Below are 19,377 nucleotides of genomic sequence, written 5' to 3'. Positions count from 1 at the left end.
GGAAGTGGACACATACAAAAGTAGAAATACCACAGATTCTTTTTTTATATTTATTTTTTCTGTATGACCATAAATGACGGAGAAATTTAAGTTTAAAGTGCTACAATGTGGAGAAAATCCAGCAAAACGCGCCGGCGCGTTTGTCGACCTCAGAGGGTTAACATCCATAATGTGAAAACGTCACATCCATAACAGTGGTTAACAGTAAAAAGCGACTGAAGTGCCCTTGAGCAAGGCACCTAACCCCTCACTGCTCCCCGAGCGCCGCTGTTGTTGCAGGCAGCTCACTGCGCCGAGATTAGTGTGTGCTTCACCTCACTGTGTGTTCACTGTGTGCTGAGTGTGTTTCACTAATTCACGGATTGGGATAAATGCAGAGACCAAATTTCCCTCACGGGATCAAAGTAGTATATATACTTATATTTATACATACTAAGTATGAAAAATCTGTGATTTTTTTTTTCAAAGGACCCTCCCATTCAATTTCTACAAACCTCTACCAAACGGTTGAGGTGCCTGTTGATGGTAAAAGTCAGTTATCTGACTTTGGCATGGGTTTGTTGTGTTTTACTGAAATAAAAAACATTTTTTCCCAAAAAAGTGGTTTTATCTTGTAGCCCTGGTCCCAGAGTTTTAAAAAAACAATGTTAACATTAAAGCTGCAAGCAGCGATGAAAGGGCCCTCGCACCCGTGCCATCAACACTCGGTGGCTTTAGGAAGACAGAGCATGGTTGGGAAATGTACATTTAAGGAGGTATATATAGTAAGAGTATGTCAAAGTCAGTTACAAAATGTTTTGTATAATGGTGATAATAGCATGCTTCATGACTCAGCTAAGTGTTGCTAGCATGTTTAGTCTGTTTCTAGCATGCTTAGTACACAATAATTATGTGGTTAGTACTGCATTACTTTGTTAACCATGTCAGTTTCTGTTGCCAGTAGGTGGCGTTATGACTATAATTGAATATGAGCATGGATGTGTGTTCAGGACAGAACTCTTATCAAACGTGTGAAGTTTGGTGCAAATTGGACATTGCCTTCTTGAGTAACAACAAAGTCATGTTTCATTGAATTAGCATTCTTTAGCACTTAGCTAAGCAATGTTAGCATGTTTTAACATGTTTCTAGCATGTTTAGAACTCAATGGCATTTTTAACATGTTGCTAGAACGGCATCAACGTGTTAAACATGTCACTTCCTGTTGCCAGTAGGTGGCGCTATTACTATAACTGAACATTCTCATGTAGATGTGTTCAGGCCATGATTCTTATCAAAAGTGTGAAGTTTGGGGCAGATTGGACATTCCATGCCTGAGTTACAGCAAATTCATATTTAATTAAGTTGGCTTGAGAAAGCCAACTTACTGAAATCCTATTTAAACTTATTAATGGTGCTTGCTGAAAGCAAGGCATCATTAGTGTTCTCTTGCATACTTATTATTATTATTCTTATTTTTATTCTGGACAAAGTTTGGCGCGTAACTCGTCCCGCACCGTTTGTCTCAGACCCCTGAGTGAGGTGTCAAATCGAGCGGCTCATTGAGGAGAGGTGTGCTATGACTTTTCTAAGCGATCGGGTGTACGATGTTCGCACAGCGGACGAAAAAGCGGCCAAAAAAGTCCCATTGACTTTACATTGGGAGTTCTAAAAATATTTGAATCCCAACCGACGTTTTCACACACACCACTCCAAAGGGCCTGACACCCCTGCATCTCTCCCTCTCTCTCTCCCTCAGAGGATTTATATTATCAAGCAACCAATAAGTTATGGCCCAAAATCTTCATAGCCACACCCTAGCAACCAGTTTCAGCACCCTAGCAACCACTAAGAGCTCCCTAGCAACCACCCTAAACCAAAAAAAAACATTTTTTTATTTTTTAAATATTTTTTAAAGCAATTTTACTCTCGTGGCCTTGCGATATTGCTCCATGCTTGTGCCTATTCGGCCATAGGCACTCGTTATTAAAGATTTTAAGAACTCTATAAAAACTCCATAGTAACCATATTTGACAACTACCAACCACCTAGTAACACCATAGCAACTAACAAAAACACCTTAGCAACCACCCTGAACACCCTAGCAACGTCTAGAAATGCTCTAGTAACCACAAAAAACTCTAGCAAGCACCCAGAACACCCTAGCAACTGCCTAGCAACCACCTAGAACACCTAGCAACTGCCTAGCAACCACCCAGAACACCTAGCAACCAACCAGAACACCCTAGCAACTGCCTAGCAATGCCCTAGTATCCACCCAGAATACCATAGCAACTGCCTAGCAACACCATAGCAACCACCCAGAACACCCTAGCAACCACCTAGCAACGCCCTAGCAACCACCAAGAATACCCTAGCAACTGCCTAGCAACCACCAAGAATACCCTAGCAACTGCCTAGCAACCACCCAGAACACCTTAGCAACTGCCTAGCAACACCATAGCAACCACCCAGAACACCCTAGCAACCACCTGGCAACAGCATCTTGCTAAAAACATGCTGGCAACATGCTAATCAAGCTAGCATCATGCTAGCAACATGCTAATCAAGCTAACATCATGTTAGCAACATGCTAATCATGCTAGCAACATGATAATCAAGCTAGCATCATGCTAATCAAGCTAGCATCATGCTAGCAACATGCTAATCATGCTAGCATTATGCTAGCAACATGCTAATCAAGCTAACATCATGCTAGCAACATGCTAATCATGCTAGCAACATGCTAATCAAGCTAGCATAATGCTAATCAAGCTAGCATCATGCTAGCAACATGCTAATCATGCTAGCATTAGGCTACCAATATGCTAATAAAGCTAGCATCATGCTAATCAAGCTAGCATAATGCTAGCATCATGCTAATCAAGCTAGCATCATGCTAACAACATGCGAATCATGCTAACATTATGCTAACAACATGCTAATCAAGCTAGCATCATGCTAGCACCATGCTAATCATGCTAGCAACATGCTAATCATGTTAGCATCTAGCTAAAAACATGCTAGCAACATGCTAATCATGCTAGCATCTTGTTAAAAGCAAGCTAGCAACATGCTAATCATGCTAGCATCATCCAACCAACATGCTAATCATGATAACAACATGCTAATCCTGCTAACATCATTCTAACAACATGTTAATCATAGTAAATCATGCTGGAATATGTTAAATCGTAATAAATCATCTTAGAAACATGGTAAATCGTGGTAAATAAATGCTAAAATGTGGTATATCATGGTATCACTACATGTCAATTGTGTTAGCATCTGCCCAGTGGCGAATTTTGCCACTGCAAGCACCACTTCACATTTTCTTCAGGAAATGTACATTCTAGTTATTATTCTTCTTCTTCTTCTTCTTCTTCTTTTTCTGACCGCAAATTTTGGGACACTAACTCCTCCTAGACCGTTCAAGCTACAAACTCCAAACTCGGGTCAGACCTTCATACTGTTCTGACTTGGTGTGCTATATCTTTTCAGACTGATTTGAGTTATGGTTTTCTTAAAAATTAATATTAAAAATCATAAAAATCCCATAGACTTTCATTGACCAAAAGTCCATGTCTGTTTGAACTATGTTTAATGTAAACTGCTAGAAGCCATTGATACTCAATTAAGCTTTAAGCTATCTATGTTTTCTAACTAATAACTAATCTATCTATCTATCTATCTATCTATCTATCTATCTATCTATCTATCTATCTATCCTCAAACCTTTATCTATCTATCTATCTATCTATCTATCTTCAAACATTATCTATCTATCTATCTATCTATCTATCTATCTATCTATCTATCTATCTTCAAACCTTTATCTATCTATCTATCTATCTATCTATCTATCTATCTATCTTCAAACATTATCTATCTATCTTCAATATTATCTATCTATCTATCTATCTATCTATCTATGCTAGAATCAGTAAATCATACTTGAACATGGTAAATCATGGTATACTATAGTAAATAATGGTAAACTATGGTAAATTGTGGTAAATCATGGTAAACTATGGTAAATCATGGTAAACTATGATAAATCATGCTAGAATCAGTAAATCATACTTGAACATGGTAAATCCTAGTATACTATAGTAAATCATTGTAAACTATGGTAAATCGTGGTAAATTATGGTAAACTATGCTAAATCATGCTAGAATCAGTAAATCATACTTGAACATGGTAAATCGTGGTATACTATAGTAAATCATGGTAAACTATGGTAAATCATGGTAAACTATGCTAAATCGTGCTAGAATCAGTAAATCATACTTAAACATGGTAAATCGTGGTATACTATAGTAAATCATGGTAAACTATGGTAAATCGTGGTAAATCATGGTAAACTATGGTAAAATCATGGTAAACTATGATAAATCATGCTAGAATCAGTAAATCATACTTGAACATGGTAAATCGTGGTATACTATAGTAAATCATGGTAAACTATGGTAAATCGTGGTAAATCATGGTAAACTATGGTAAATCATGGTAATCTATGATAAATCATGCTAGAATCAGTAAATCATACTTGAACATGGTAAATCATGGTATACTATAGTAAATCATGGTAAACTATGGTAAATCGTGGTAAATCATGGTAAACTATGGTAAATCATGGTAAACTATGATAAATCATGCTAGAATCAGTAAATCATACTTGAACATGGTAAATCATGGTATACTATAGTAAATCATGGTAAACTATGGTAAATCGTGGTAAATAATGGTAAACTATGGTAAATCGTGGTAAACTATGGTAGATCATGCTAGAATCAGTAAATCATACTTGAACATGGTAAATCATGGTATACTATAGTAAATCATGGTAAACTATGGTATATCGTAGTAAATCATGGTAAACTATGGTAAATCATGCTAGAATCAGTAAATTATACTTGAACATGGTAAATTGTGGTATACTATAGTAAATCATGGTAAACTATGGTAAATCGTGGTAAATCATGGTAAACTATGGTAAAATCATGGTAAACTATGATAAATCATGCTAGAATCAGTAAATCATACTTGAACATGGTAAATCGTGGTATACTATAGTAAATTATGGTAAACTATGGTAAATCGTGGTAAATCATGGTAATCTATGATAAATCATGCTAGAATCAGTAAATCATACTTGAACATGGTAAATCATGGTATACTATAGTAAATCATGGTAAACTATGGTAAATCGTGGTAAATCATGGTATACTATAGTAAATCATGGTAAACTATGGTAAATCATGCTAAACTATGGTAAATCATGCTAGAATCAGTAAATTATACTTGAACATGGCAAATCGTGGTATACTGTAGTAAATCATGGTAAACTATAGTAAATCGTGGTAAATCATGGTAAACTATGGTAAATCATGCTAGAATCAATAAATCATACTTGAACATGGTAAATCATGGTATACTATAGTAAATCATGGTAAACTATGGTAAATCGTGGTAAATCATGGTAAACTATGGTAAATCATGGTAGAATCAGTAAATTATACTTGAACATGGTAAATCGTGGTATACTATAGTAAATCATGGTAAACTATGGTAAATCGTGGTAAACCATGGTAATCTATGACAAATCATGCTAGAATCAGTAAATCATACTTGAACATAGTAAATCATGGTATACTATAGTAAATTATGGTAAACTATGGTAAATCGTGGTAAATCATGGTAAACTATGGTAAATCATGGTAAACTATGGTAAATCATGGTATACTATAGTAAATCATGGTAAACTTTATTTGGCTAAATCTATATTTTGAACTTTATCTATCTATCTATCTATCTATCTATCTATATATCTATATATCTATATATCTATCTAACTTCAAACCTTTTCTATCTATCTATCTATCTATCTATCTATCTTTTTAACTAACTAATCTATCTTTCTTTTTAACTAAATAATCCATCTTTCTTTCTTTTTAACGAACTAATCCATCTTTCTTTCTAACTAATATATTTTTCTTTCTTTCATTCTAACCAATCTATCTTTCTTTCTTTCTAACTAATCTATCTATCTTTCTTTCTAACTAATCTATCTTTCTATCTTTCTTTCTAACTAATCCATCTTTCTTTCTTTCTTTCCTTTCTTTCTTTCTTTCTAACTAATCAATCTTTTTTCTTTCTCTCTCACTAATCTATCTTTCTTTCTAACTAATTAGTCTTTCTTTCTTTCTTTTTCTTTCTTTTTCTTTCTTTCTTTCTTTCTTTCTTTCTTTCTTTCTTTCTTTCTAATCCACCATTCATTCATTCTTTCTTTCTAACTAATATTTCTTCTTTCTTTCTAACTAATCAATCTATCTTTCTTTCTAACTAATCTTTTTCTTTCTTTCTTTCTTTCTTTCTTTCTTTCTTTCTTTCTTTTTCTAACTAATCTTTCTTTCTAACTTATCTTTCTATCTAATCTTTCTTTCCTTTCTAACAAATCTGTTTTTCTTTCTTTCTAACTAATCTTTCTTTCTTTTTTTTTCTTTCTTTCTTTCTTTCTTTCTTTCTTTCTTTTTCTAACTAATCTTTCTTTCTAACTTATCTTTCTATCTAATCTTTCTTTCCTTTCTAACAAATCTTTTTTTCTTTCTTTCTAACTAATCTTTCTTTCTTTTTTTTCTTTCTTTCTAGCCAATCTTTCTTTTTTCTTTCTAGCTAATCTTTCTTTTTTCTTTTTCTTTCTTTCTAACTAATCTTTCTTTTCTTTCTTGCTTACTTTTCTTTCTTTCTAACTTCTTTCTTTCTTTCTACCTAATCTTTCTTTCTTTCTTTCTTTTTTCTTTCATTCTTTCTTTTTACCTAATCTTTTTCTTTCTTTCTTTTTCTTTCTTTCTTTCTTTCTTTCTTTCTTTCTTTCTTTCTTTTTTTTCTTTCTACCTAATCTTTTTCTTTCTTTCTTTCTTTCTTTCTCTTTCTTTCTTTCTTTCTTTCTTTCTTTCTACCTAATCTTTCTTTCTTTCTGCCTAATCTTTCTTTCTTTCTTTCTACCTAATCTCTTTATTTTTTCTTTCATTCTTTCTGTCTTTCTACCTAATCTTTCTTTCTTTCTTTCTTTTTCTTTCTCTTTCTTTCTTTCTTTCTCTTTCTTTCTTTCTACCTAATCTTTCTTTCTTTCTGCCTAATCTTTCTTTCTTTCTTTCTGCCTAATCTTTCTTTCTTTCTTTCTTTCTTTCTACCTAATCTCTTTATTTTTTTTCATTCTTTCTGTCTTTCTACCTAATCTTTCTTTTTTTCTTTCTTTCTTTCTTTCTTTCCTTCTTTCTTTCTTTCTTTCTAACTATTCTTTCTTTCTAACTAATTTATCAATCAAAATTTAAACTACTTTAAACTTCAAACTACTTCAAATTTCTAACTACTTTAAACTTCTAACTACTTTTAACTTCTTCAAACTCTCTGGTCCGGCTTTCTCAAGCCAACTTAAAGTTTGTCTCAACAAACTTTTTTTTCTAGTTGCAGTAATATCATTCTTTAGCACTTAGCTAAGTGTTTGCTAGTATGTTTTAGCATGTCTCTAGTATGTTGGTAGGATGTTTAGCACCTACTGGCATTTTTTTATATGTTATTAGGAGTCAAGAACAGTGTTAAACATCACTTCCTGTTGCCAGCAGGTGGCGCTATGACTATAACTAAATATGAGCATGGACATGTGTTCAAGAGATAACTCTTATCAAACGTGTGAAGTTTGGGGTAGATTGTACATTGCCTTCTTGAGTAACAACAAAGTCCTGTTTCATTGAATTAGCATGCTTTAACACTTAGCTAAGTATTGCTAGCATGTTTTAACATGTTTCTAGCATGTTTAGAACTCAATGGCATTTTTAACATGTTGCTAGAACGGCATCAACGTGTTAAACATGTCACTTCCTGTTGCCAGTAGGTGGCGCTATTACTGTAACTGAATTTGAGCATAGACATGTGTTCAGGCCATGATTCTTATCAAACGTGTGAAGTTTGGGGCAGATTGGACATTCCGTGCCTGAGTTACAGCAAATTCCTATTTAATTGCAGTAATAGCATGCTTTAGCACTTAGCTAAGTGTTTGCTAGCATGTTTCTAGTATGTTGATAACCTGTTTAGCACTTGCTGGCTCTTTTTTATATGTTATTAGGAGACCACAACACTGTTAAACATGTCACTTCCTGTTGACAGCAGGTGGCGCTATTACTATAACTGAATATTCTCATGTAGATGTGTTCAGGCCATGACTCTTATCAAACGTGTGAAGTTTGGGGCAGATTGGACATTCCATGCCTGTGTTACAGCAAATTCCTATTAAATTGCAGCAATAGCATGCTTTAGCACTTAGCTAAGTGTTTGCTAGCATGTTTTAGCATGTTTCTAGTATGTTGTTAGCATGTTTAGCACTTGCTGGCACTTTTTTATATGTTTTTATATGTCCACAACAGTGTTTAACATGTCACTTCCTGTTGCCAGCAGGTGGCACTATGACTGTAACTGAATATGAGCATGGTCATGTGTTCAGGACAGAATGTTTATTAAAAGTGTGAAGTTTGGCGCAGATTGGACATTGCCTTCTTGAGTAACAACAACATCCTGTTTCATTGAATTAGCATGCTTTAGCACTTAGCTAAGTATTGCTAGCATGTTTTAACATGTTTCTAGCATGTTTAGAAGTCAATGGCATTTTTAACATGTTGCTAGAATGGCATCAACGTGTTAAACATGACACTTCCTGTTACCAGTAGGTGGCGCTATTACTATAACTGAATATTCTCATGTAGATGTGTTCAGGACAGAACGCTTATCAAAAGTGTGAAGTTTGGGGCAGATTGGACATTCCATGCCTGAGTTACAGCAAATTCCTATTTAATTGCAATAATAGCATGCTTTAGCACTTAGCTAAGAGTTTGCTAGCATGTTTTAGCATGCTTCTAGTATGTTGTTAGCATGTTTAGCACTTGCTGGCACTTTTTTATATGTTATTAGGAGTCCATAACAGTGTTAAACATGTCACTTCCTGTTGCCAGCAGGTGGCGCTATGACTATAACTGAATATGAGCATGGTCATGTGTTCAGGACAGAACTCTTATCAAACGTGTGAAGTTTGGGGCAGATTGGACATTCCATGCCTGAGTTACAGCAACTTCCTGTTTCATGGCGAAACATCGAAATTTGTCAGGCCGCCGAGGACCCGCCCTTCGACGAAAACTCAAGATCTTCGCAATTTAACGTCGCAAAGGCCTTAAGATTACACTCACCAAATTTGAAGATGATCAGATTAAAACTGTAGGAGGAGTTCGTTAAAGTATGAGGCCTGAAAATGGCAAAAACTGCACAAAAATCTGAGAGGAAGTTCAAAATGGCTGACTTCCTGTTGTGTTTAGGGCTACGCTCCAAGAGACTTTTTGGTAGGTATTAGGTCATTACATGCATGTACCGAATTTCATGCACATACGTGGAACGTTGCGGGAGGCGCACTCCGTTGAACTTTTATAGGTGGCGCTATCGAGCCATTTTGCCCTGTCCAATTCTGAAACCTATATCAGATGTAAATTTTCGCCAGTTCTGACGCGTGTGCAAAGTTTCGTGAGTTTTCGAGCATGTTTAGGCCCTCAAAAATGCAATTGAATGCGGAGAAGAATAATAGTAAATATAGCTGCGAGCAGCGATTACGGGCCCAAGCCGGTGGCACCGCAACCCCGGTGCCTTTAGTTACCTAAAGGCACCGGGGTGGCGGTACCGCCGGCTTGGGCCCTCCATCGCTGCTCGCAGCTATATATATATATATATATATATATATATATATATATATATATATATATATATATATATATATATATATATATATATATATATATATATATATATATATACATACATAAACACACATACATATATATGTATATATATATGTATATATATATATATATATATATATATATATGTATATATATATGTATATATATGTATATATATGTATATATATGTATATATATATATATATGTATATATATATATATATATATATATATATATATATATATATATATGTATATGTATATGTATATGTATATGTATATATATATATATATATATATATATATATATATATATATATATATATATATATTATTGTTCAAAAGTTTGGGGTCAGTAAGATTTTTTATGTTTTTAGGAGAAGTCTCTTCTGCTCACCAAGGCTGCATTTATTGATTAAAAATACAAACAAAAACAGTAATATTGTGAAATATTATTCCAATTTAAAACAGCTGTTTTCAATTTTTAAATATTTTACATAGTAATTCATTTCTGTGATCAAAGTTGAGTTTTCAGCATCATTACTCCAGTCTTCAGTGTCACATGATCCTTCAGAAATCATACTAATATGATGATTGATGCTCAATAAATATTCATTATTATTTTCAATGTTGAAAACAGTTGTGTACAGATTTTTTTTTCAAAATGCTTTGATGAATGTTAGTTCAAAAGAACAGCATATATTTCAAATATATATATTTTTAACATTATAAATGTCTTTACTGTAACTGTTGATCAGTTGAACTCATCCTTCATAAATAAAAGTACTGATTTATTTTATTTATTTACCCCAAAAATAAAATTTTAATTACTAACCCAAAACTTTTGAGCGGTAGTGTTTAACGTTACAAAAGCTTTAGATTTCAGATAAATGCTGTTCTTTTGAACTTTCTATTCATCAAAGACTGTACACAACTGTTTTCGACATTTAAAATAATAATGAATGTTTCTTGAGTATCAATCATCATATTAGAATAATTTCTGAAGGATCATGTGACAGTGACGACTGGAGTAATGATGCTGAAAACTCAGCTTTGATCACAGGAATAAATAACAGTTTAAAATATATTAAAATAGAAAGCAGCTGTTTTAAATTGGAATAATATTTTACAATATTACTGTTTTTGTTTGTATTTTAAATCAAATATATGCAGCCTTGGTGAGCAGAAGAAACTTCTCTGTTATGTGCGCGCCACAGACTGCACGCACGTCCGCTTAGAGTTCCGCCTTTTGCCTTCCGTCAATATTACGTTATTAGAAAAATATTTTTTTAGAGAATCGATTTTTTGACATTTGTGAATCGATTCAGAATCGTCCACGTCCGCATCGCGATGCATCTAAGAATAATTTTTTTCTCCCACCCCTAGATTTCATACAAATAAACAGTTACAATTAAGTCACTTACATTTTAGATGCAATGTTGACTGTTTTTGTTCTGTTTCAGCAGCGAAAATAGTTAAACAAAGATCACGGCAGAACCATCACTTATCACGTGTTTTCTCATAACTGAACGATTCAGCATTTTTAACGAATCGGTTGACTCAAAGATTGAATGATCAATCCATAAACATCTGTCTTAATCATGATCGACTCATTCGAACGAATCGTTTGAACGAATGAATCAATGACTCGCTTATTAAGATGGATGCCTGGCGACACCTAATGGCGGTTTAGTGTTGTTTATTCTTTCCCACATGTGTGTGATTTGTGTGTGCAACATTATCATTATTTTTCTTTCACTATTATATTAGAGATTTAAAAGCACCCACTCGTGTCACACGTCGATTAACCGGTGGGAAAATATCCTCAGACACACACCTAATAAATGTATATTTAAATACAATATTGGCCTACCTGGTAAAAAGTTTTATATACTATTTTGATGTCCTTTTGGACACAAGAGGGCAGTATAGCCCTATGTTTGCTTTTTTGTTGAACCAAATAGCACTAAATAGCCTGTTTTAACTTTTTCATTCTTCTTGAATTGCAAAAACAGAATAAAATGGGTTTAGTTCGATATTTGTATACTTTTATATAGAAATAAATGGTATATAATTACATTTTTAGAAGATTTTTAGTGTTTCCTTTTTGGACATTACTTTAATCCCTCGCCATAGCAAAACCGTTTAAGATATTTATTATCCATTCACAATTTAGCATATTTAATGTAGTTTCATCATGTTGAAAAAGTTTGGTACGAATAAAATAAATAGTTTAAGAGGAGTGGCTAAAAATTCAGAGGCTGATTTAGCAAAAAAAATCACATTCAGACCAAAATAGCTGACTTCCTGATGGCCAGAGCTATTGAATGTAAATTAGAAAGTTGTCCGGCTTGATGAGAACAATATACAAACTATTTTTTCTTTACTGTAGTTAAAACTAACCCCCCCACTTTTGTCAAAAGCATGTTGAAAGTGACACACTTCCTGCTGCCAGTTGGTGGCGCTATAACTTTGACTCACAATAGCTACATCGATCTGATCGGCCTCTTACCACGAACACACTGCTGAAGTTTCATCAAGATCAGTTAATGTATGCAGAAGTTATTCCACTTCGTGTTTCTCTTTTCTCGCCATAAATTCGATTCCTCGCCACAGCCAAACCGTTCGAGATATCAAAAATCCGTTCGCAATTTAGCATCCTCAATGTCTTGACTTCATGCTGACTGAGTTTGGAGGTGATTGAATGAATTCTCTAGGAGGAGTACATCACATTCCACAGCAAGCGTTTTCCAAACAACCCATAATAGCCGACTTCCTGTTGGGCTGGCGTGAAACTTGACAGAGGGAAAGTTGTTCGGCCCCATGAAATCTATATGTGTACCGAGTTTCATATTAATTCATGCAAGCGTGTTTGATATATGGACCAAGTTTTCAGACCCTGTTCAAGAGGGCGCTGTTGAGCCCCCCTGCCACGCCCGTTTCTGAAACTTTTCACATGTCTACTGGCTAATAAGTGTTATGTGTCTGTCGAGTTTCATCCAATTTCAAGCATGTTAAGAGTCTCAAACGCATCCGAAAAGAATATTAAAATTTGATGCGTTGCCACGGCAACAGTATCTAAGATATCAATAATCCTTTCACAGGTCTACATCTGCCGTGTGTTTACATTATACACAAAGTTTGAAGCAAATCGTGTAAAATTAAGAGGGTGACTTCAAAGCATTTTGAAAGTGACACACTTCCTGCTGCCAGTTGGTGGCGCTATAACTTTGACTCACAATAGTCACATCCTTGTGATCGGCCTCTTACAACAAACACACTGCGAAAGTTTCATCAAGATCAGTTAATGTATGCAGAAGTTATAACACACTTCCTGTGTCCCATTAATCGCCATAAATTCGTTTCCTCGCCACAGCCAAACCGTTCGAGATATCAAAAATCCGTCCGCAATTTAGCATCCTCAATGTCTTGACTTCATGCACACCGAGTTTGGTTGTGATTGGACGAATATTCTAGGAGGAGTATTTCAAATTCCAGAGGATGCGTTTTTCAAACAACCCATAATAGTTGACTTCCTGTTGGGCTGGTGTAAAACTTAGAGCACGAAAGTTGTTCGGCCCGATGAGATCTATATGTGTACTGAGTTTCATATTATTATATGCAAGCGTGTTTGATTTATAGACCAAGTTTTCAGACACCATTCCAGGGGGCGCTGTCGAGCCCCCGTGCCACGCCCGGGTACCAGCTTCAGTCCGGCCCTGATGGCCGCAGGTTCTGATGTGTGTGCAAAATTTCAAGAGTTTTTGAGCATGTTAAGGGCCCCAAAAGTGCCCAAAAGGTTGACAAAATAATAATAATAATAATTAAAGCTGCAAGCAGCGATGAAAGGGCCCTCGCACCCGTGCCATCAACACTCGGTGGCTTTAGGAAGACAGAGCATGGTTGGGAAATGTACATTTAAGGAGGTATATATAGTAAGAGTATGTCAAAGTCACTTACAAAATGTTTTGTATAATGGTGATAATAGCATGCTTCATGACTCAGCTAAGTGTTGCTAGCATGTTTAGTCTGTTCCTAGCATGCTTAGTACACAATAATTATGTGGTTAGTACTGCATTACTGTGTTAACCATGTCAGTTTCTGTTGCCAGTAGGTGGCGTTATGACTATAACTGAATATGAGCATGGATGTGTGTTCAGGACAGAACTCTTATCAAACGTGTGAAGTTTGGTGCAAATTGGACATTGCCTTCTTGAGTAACAACAAAGTCATGTTTCATTGAATTAGCATTCTTTAGCACTTAGCTAAGCATTGTTAGCATGTTTTAACATGTTTCTAGCATGTTTAGAACATGTTTTAACATGTTGCTAGAACGGCATCAACGTGTTAAACATGTCACTTCCTGTTGCCAGTAGGTGGCGCTATTACTATAACTGAACATTCTCATGTAGATGTGTTCAGGCCATGACTCTTATCAAAAGTGTGAAGTTTGGGGCAGATTGGACATTCCATGCCTGAGTTACAACAAATTCCTATTTAATTGCAATAATAGCATGCTTTAGCACTTAGCTAAGAGTTTGCTAGCATGTTTTAGCATGTTTCTAGTATGTTGTTAGCATGTTTAACACTTGCTGGCACTTTTTTATGTTATTAAGAGTCCATAACAGTGTTAAACGTCACTTCCTGTTGCCAGCAGGTGGCGCTATGACTGTAACTGAATATAAGCATGGTCATGTGTTCAGGACAGAACGCTTATCAAAAGTGTGAAGTTTGGGGCAGATTGGACATTCCATGCCTGAGTTACAGCAAATTCATATTTAATTGCAGTAATATCATTCTTTAGCACTTAGCTAAGTGTATGCTAGTATGTTTTAGCATGTCTCTAGTATGTTGGTAGGATGTTTAGCACCTACTGGCATTTTTTTATATGTTATTAGGAGTCAAGAACAGTGTTAAACGTCACTTCCTGTTGCCAGCAGGTGGCGCTATGACTATAACTAAATATGAGCATGGGCATGTGTTCAAGAGATAACTCTTATCAAACGTGTGAAGTTTGGGGTAGATTGTACATTGCCTTCTTGAGCAACAACAAAGTCCTGTTTCATTGAATTAGCATGCTTTAGCACTTAGCTAAGTATTGCTAGCATGTTTTAATATGTTTCTAGCATGTTTAGAACTCAATGGCATTTTTAACATGTTGCTAGAACGGCATCAACGTGTTAAACATGTCACTTCCTGTTGCCAGTAGGTGGCGCTATTACTATAACTGAATTTGAGCATAGACGTGTTCAGGCCATGATTCTTATCAAACGTGTGAAGTTTGGGGCAGATTGGACATTCCATGCCTGAGTTACAGCAAATTCCTATTTAATTGCAGTAATAGCATGCTTTAGCACTTAGCTAAGTGTTTGCTAGCATGTTTCTAGTATGTTGCTAACCTGTTTAGCACTTGCTGGCTCTTTTTTATATGTTATTAGGAGACCACAACAGTGTTAAACATGTCACTTCCTGTTGACAGCAGGTGGCGCTATTACTATAACTGAATATTCTCATGTAGATGTGTTCAGGCCATGACTCTTATTAAACGTGTGAAGTTTGGGGCAGATTGGACATTCCATGCCTGTGTTACAGCAAATTCCTATTTAATTGCAGCAATAGCATGCTTTAGCACTTAGCTAAGTGTTTGCTAGCATGTTTTAGCATGTTTCTAGTATGTTGTTAGCATGTTTAGCACTTGCTGGCACTTTTTTATATGTTTTTATATGTCCACAACAGTGTTTAACATGTCACTTCCTGTTGCCAGCAGGTGGCACTATGACTGTAACTGAATATGAGCATGGTCATGTGTTCAGGACAGAACGTTTATTAAAAGTGTGAAGTTTGGCGCAGATTGGACATTGCCTTCTTGAGTAACAACAACATCCTGTTTCATTGAATTAGCATGCTTTAGCACTTAGCTAAGTATTGCTAGTGTAAAGGCGATCTGAGCCGTTTTTCGTTCTTCGCCATTTCCATAAGGGTGTAGCACAAAGGATTTGACGCGTGAATCCATAATCTGTCTTGTAAACTTTACTTTTCCGTTGTCAGGTTACATTATAAGAGAAATCAAACACAAAATAAAATAAAGTTATACACTTATTCACGTTCCAATAACATGAATTCGATCCTTTTCACGGTCAAAAGACTGTCTAGCCTCAACCCTTTCTTCTTCCTTCTTCTTCAACAAAAACCTTACACGTGCGTAGCACGTGAAACTAGTCAAAATCTCGCGATACAATACAACTAACACAAAATATGCCTTTATCAAAAAAAAACATAAATCACTCTTAATATAAGGAAAAAATATTACAAAATTATTCATGTAGTTATGGCTCTAACATTCCGGCCCCTAATTGTCTATGCCGGAAGCATAACAATTATCTTGTTCAATATTTGAATAGAGTCATAACAATACTTCCTTTTCTTTCAAACATTTCTTTTAGAAAATTCTAATTTTCTATGAAATCTCTATTTACAGTCTTCATGAAGTCTTATTCTTCATCTGCTTCTTGCAATAAGCAGAGTTTTGTTATAGGCCTTTCCAATTGACAAGTTTTTGTCTGAACACAAGCACGGCGGACAGTACCAGAAGCATCTGGTATGGTTCTGAGGACTCTTCCCATAATCCAAGAATTTCTTGGAGAAGAATTATCCACAATGAGAACAATGTCTCCAGGTACCATGTTTCTTCTCAATTTCTGCCACTTTTGTCGTTCTTGAAGTAACGGCAGATATTCCTTAGTCCATCTAGACCAAAAGAGGTCCGCCATGTATTGAATTTGCCTCCACCTTCTACGTGAATAACAGTCCTCTTTCACAAAAACTCCTGGTGGCAAGGCTGGTTGTTTTTTCATAAGTAGCAGATGATTCGGAGTCAGAGGCTCCAGGTCATTTGGGTCATCTGATGCTTTAGTAATCGGTCGGTCGTTTATAATGGCTTCAACTTCACACAAGACTGTGTGAAGCCCCTCATCGTCTAACATCTGTTGATTCAATACAGAATTCAAAATCTTTCGAACTGTGCGGATTTGTCTCTCCCACACTCCTCCTTGATGCGATGCTGACGGGGTATTGAAGATCCACCTGATTCCCTTTTGGACAAGAATTTCGGCTAATTTGGAATGATTTAATTCTTGAATAGCTTCTTTAAGCTCTCTTTCAGCACCCACGAAGTTTGTACCATTGTCCGATCGAATCGTAGACACCTGCCCTCTTCTGCAGATGAAGCGTCTTATGGCATTTATGCATGATGAGGTATCAAGACTGTTGGCCACCTCAATATGAACTGCTCTTATGTTCAGACATGTAAACAACACTCCATACCTCTTTACAATGCTGCGTCCTCGCTTTATTGAGAAAGGACCAAAGTAATCCACTCCTGTATGCGTAAAGGGAGGATTATCTGGCAATACACGATCTCTTGGTAGATCTGCCATTTTTTGTTCGTTAACTTTGGCATTTAATCTTCTGCACACTGTGCATTTTGAAATCAACTTCCGTATGGCTGTACTGGCAGCAGCAACCCAAAATTTGTTTCGTAGTTTTGCAAGGATTTGATTCCTGCCACTATGTCCTGTGTTTTTGTGTATATCCTTCAGAATCAAAGACGTTACATGTTGCTTTTTATCAAGAATCGCTGGATGCTTAGCAGATTCTGGCATTGCTGACTGATTTAAACGTCCACCTACTCGTATTATTCCATCCTGCACCAGTGGGTCTAATTTGTACAAAGGACTACTTCTTTTGACATGGTTACTGCTTTGCAAAGACTTGAATTCGTCAGGGAATGTCTGTCTTTGACTGTAACGAATCAGACTCAGTTCTGCATTTTCCAAATCTTCTACTGAAAGAGGTTTTTTGGTCAGCGTCTGTCTCAACTTGAACATTTGAGTTTGTAAATGTGATTGTTGCCTGATTGGATTATTTTCAGTTTGATTTGTGGTAGCTTGAATTTCACGTCTCTTGTTTGATAGGTGTTGGAGTATTTCCTTCAGCCTCAACATCCAAGCGATTGCTCTCTTCAATCTGTACCATTCTGAATAATACTCAATCAGTTTATCCAGAGGTTTCGCTTTTCCTGTAGCACTGACACAATTTACTACAGCTGACTTTTTCAATTCCACTTCCATTGCACCTGCCTGATCTGGTCGCCAAGGCCACTCACTTTCATGTTTGCAAAGGAATTCTGGTCCTTTGACCCAATTTACCATTTTCATGAAGTTTTCCACTTTGATGCCTCTAGAGGCCATGTCGGCTGGGTTTAGCAAGGTGTTGACATACCTCCACTGTGAGGGGTCAGAAGCTTCTCTGATGAAGGAAACCCTATTGGCAACAAATGTTTTAAACCGTGAGGCTTCATTCTCAATGCATTGCAGTACTGTGAGGCTATCAGTCCAGAACATAGAATCTTTGAGTTGTAACTGAAGCTCTTGTTTTAACATTCTGTCCATTTTCGCTGCAACAACTGCTGCAGTCAACTCCATTCTAGGGATGGTTATCTGCTTCAGAGGCGCAACCCTGGATTTGCCCATTACGAATGAACAGTGTTTTTCTCCTTGATCATTTGTGAGTACTAGATAGGAAACGGTTCCATATCCATTTTCACTTGCATCTGCGAAATGATGTAATTGAGCAGACTTAGTAGTTCCAAAATTGTCTGGCTTGAAGCATCTGCTTACACTGAAATTTGACAATTGTTGTATGTCCTTTTGCCACGTGAACCATTTTTGCGCTTGCTTTTCCGGCATGTTCTGATCCCAGCCTAATTTGTCTTTGCACAGTTGTCTCAACATGAGTTTCGCTGGAAGGATACAGGGTGCTACAAGACCAAGAGGATCATATATGGAATTCACTACTGAAAGCATTCCTCTTCTCGTAGCAGGTTTCTCCTGTATGTTGATGGAGAACCTGAATGTATCTGATTCTGTGCACCACCGTACACCCAAAGCTCTTTCAATTGGCAGATTGCTTTTGTTGAAATCTAAGTCCGCTACCTCTTTGGATCTTTCCTTTTCTGGAAATGATAACAAGACTTGTCTGTTATTGCTCACCCACTTAGTCAAATTGAATCCACCTTTAGAGCATATAGATATCAGACTTTGTGATAGTTTGATTGCTGCCTCCTCAGAGGCGACAGATTTTAAGCAATCGTCCATGTAAAAGTTTTGGAGAATAGTATTGGCCGCTTCAGCTGTTTCCTCTGTTTTACCATCCATTGCAGCCTTTCGCAAAGCGAAACATGCACAACTGGGAGACGAGGTTGCTCCGAACAGGTGTACGGTCATCCTGTATTCCTCAGTAGGCTTATCTAGATCTCCTTCAGGCCACCACAAAAATCGCAAAAGATCTGAATCATAATCTGGGACTCTAACTTGGTAAAACATCGATTCAATATCTGCCATGATAGCAATTGGCTCTTGTCTGAATCGATTTAGCACACCAATGAGGGTATTGGTCAGGTCAGGTCCCTGCAACAGTTGATTATTCAGTGAGAAGCCCTGGTAGGTCGCAGTGCAGTCAAAAACAACTCTGATTTTGTTCTTTTTCGGGTGATATATCCCATGGTGTGGAATATACCACACTCTGTCCTTGCGTTCCCGTTGTTCTAAAGGCACTTTTTT

The sequence above is a fragment of the Scardinius erythrophthalmus genome, assembly GCF_964197995.2.
Source record: "Scardinius erythrophthalmus genome assembly, chromosome: 7".
NCBI lineage: Eukaryota > Metazoa > Chordata > Actinopteri > Cypriniformes > Leuciscidae > Scardinius > Scardinius erythrophthalmus.
Note: the sequence above shows the minus strand (reverse complement) of the source record.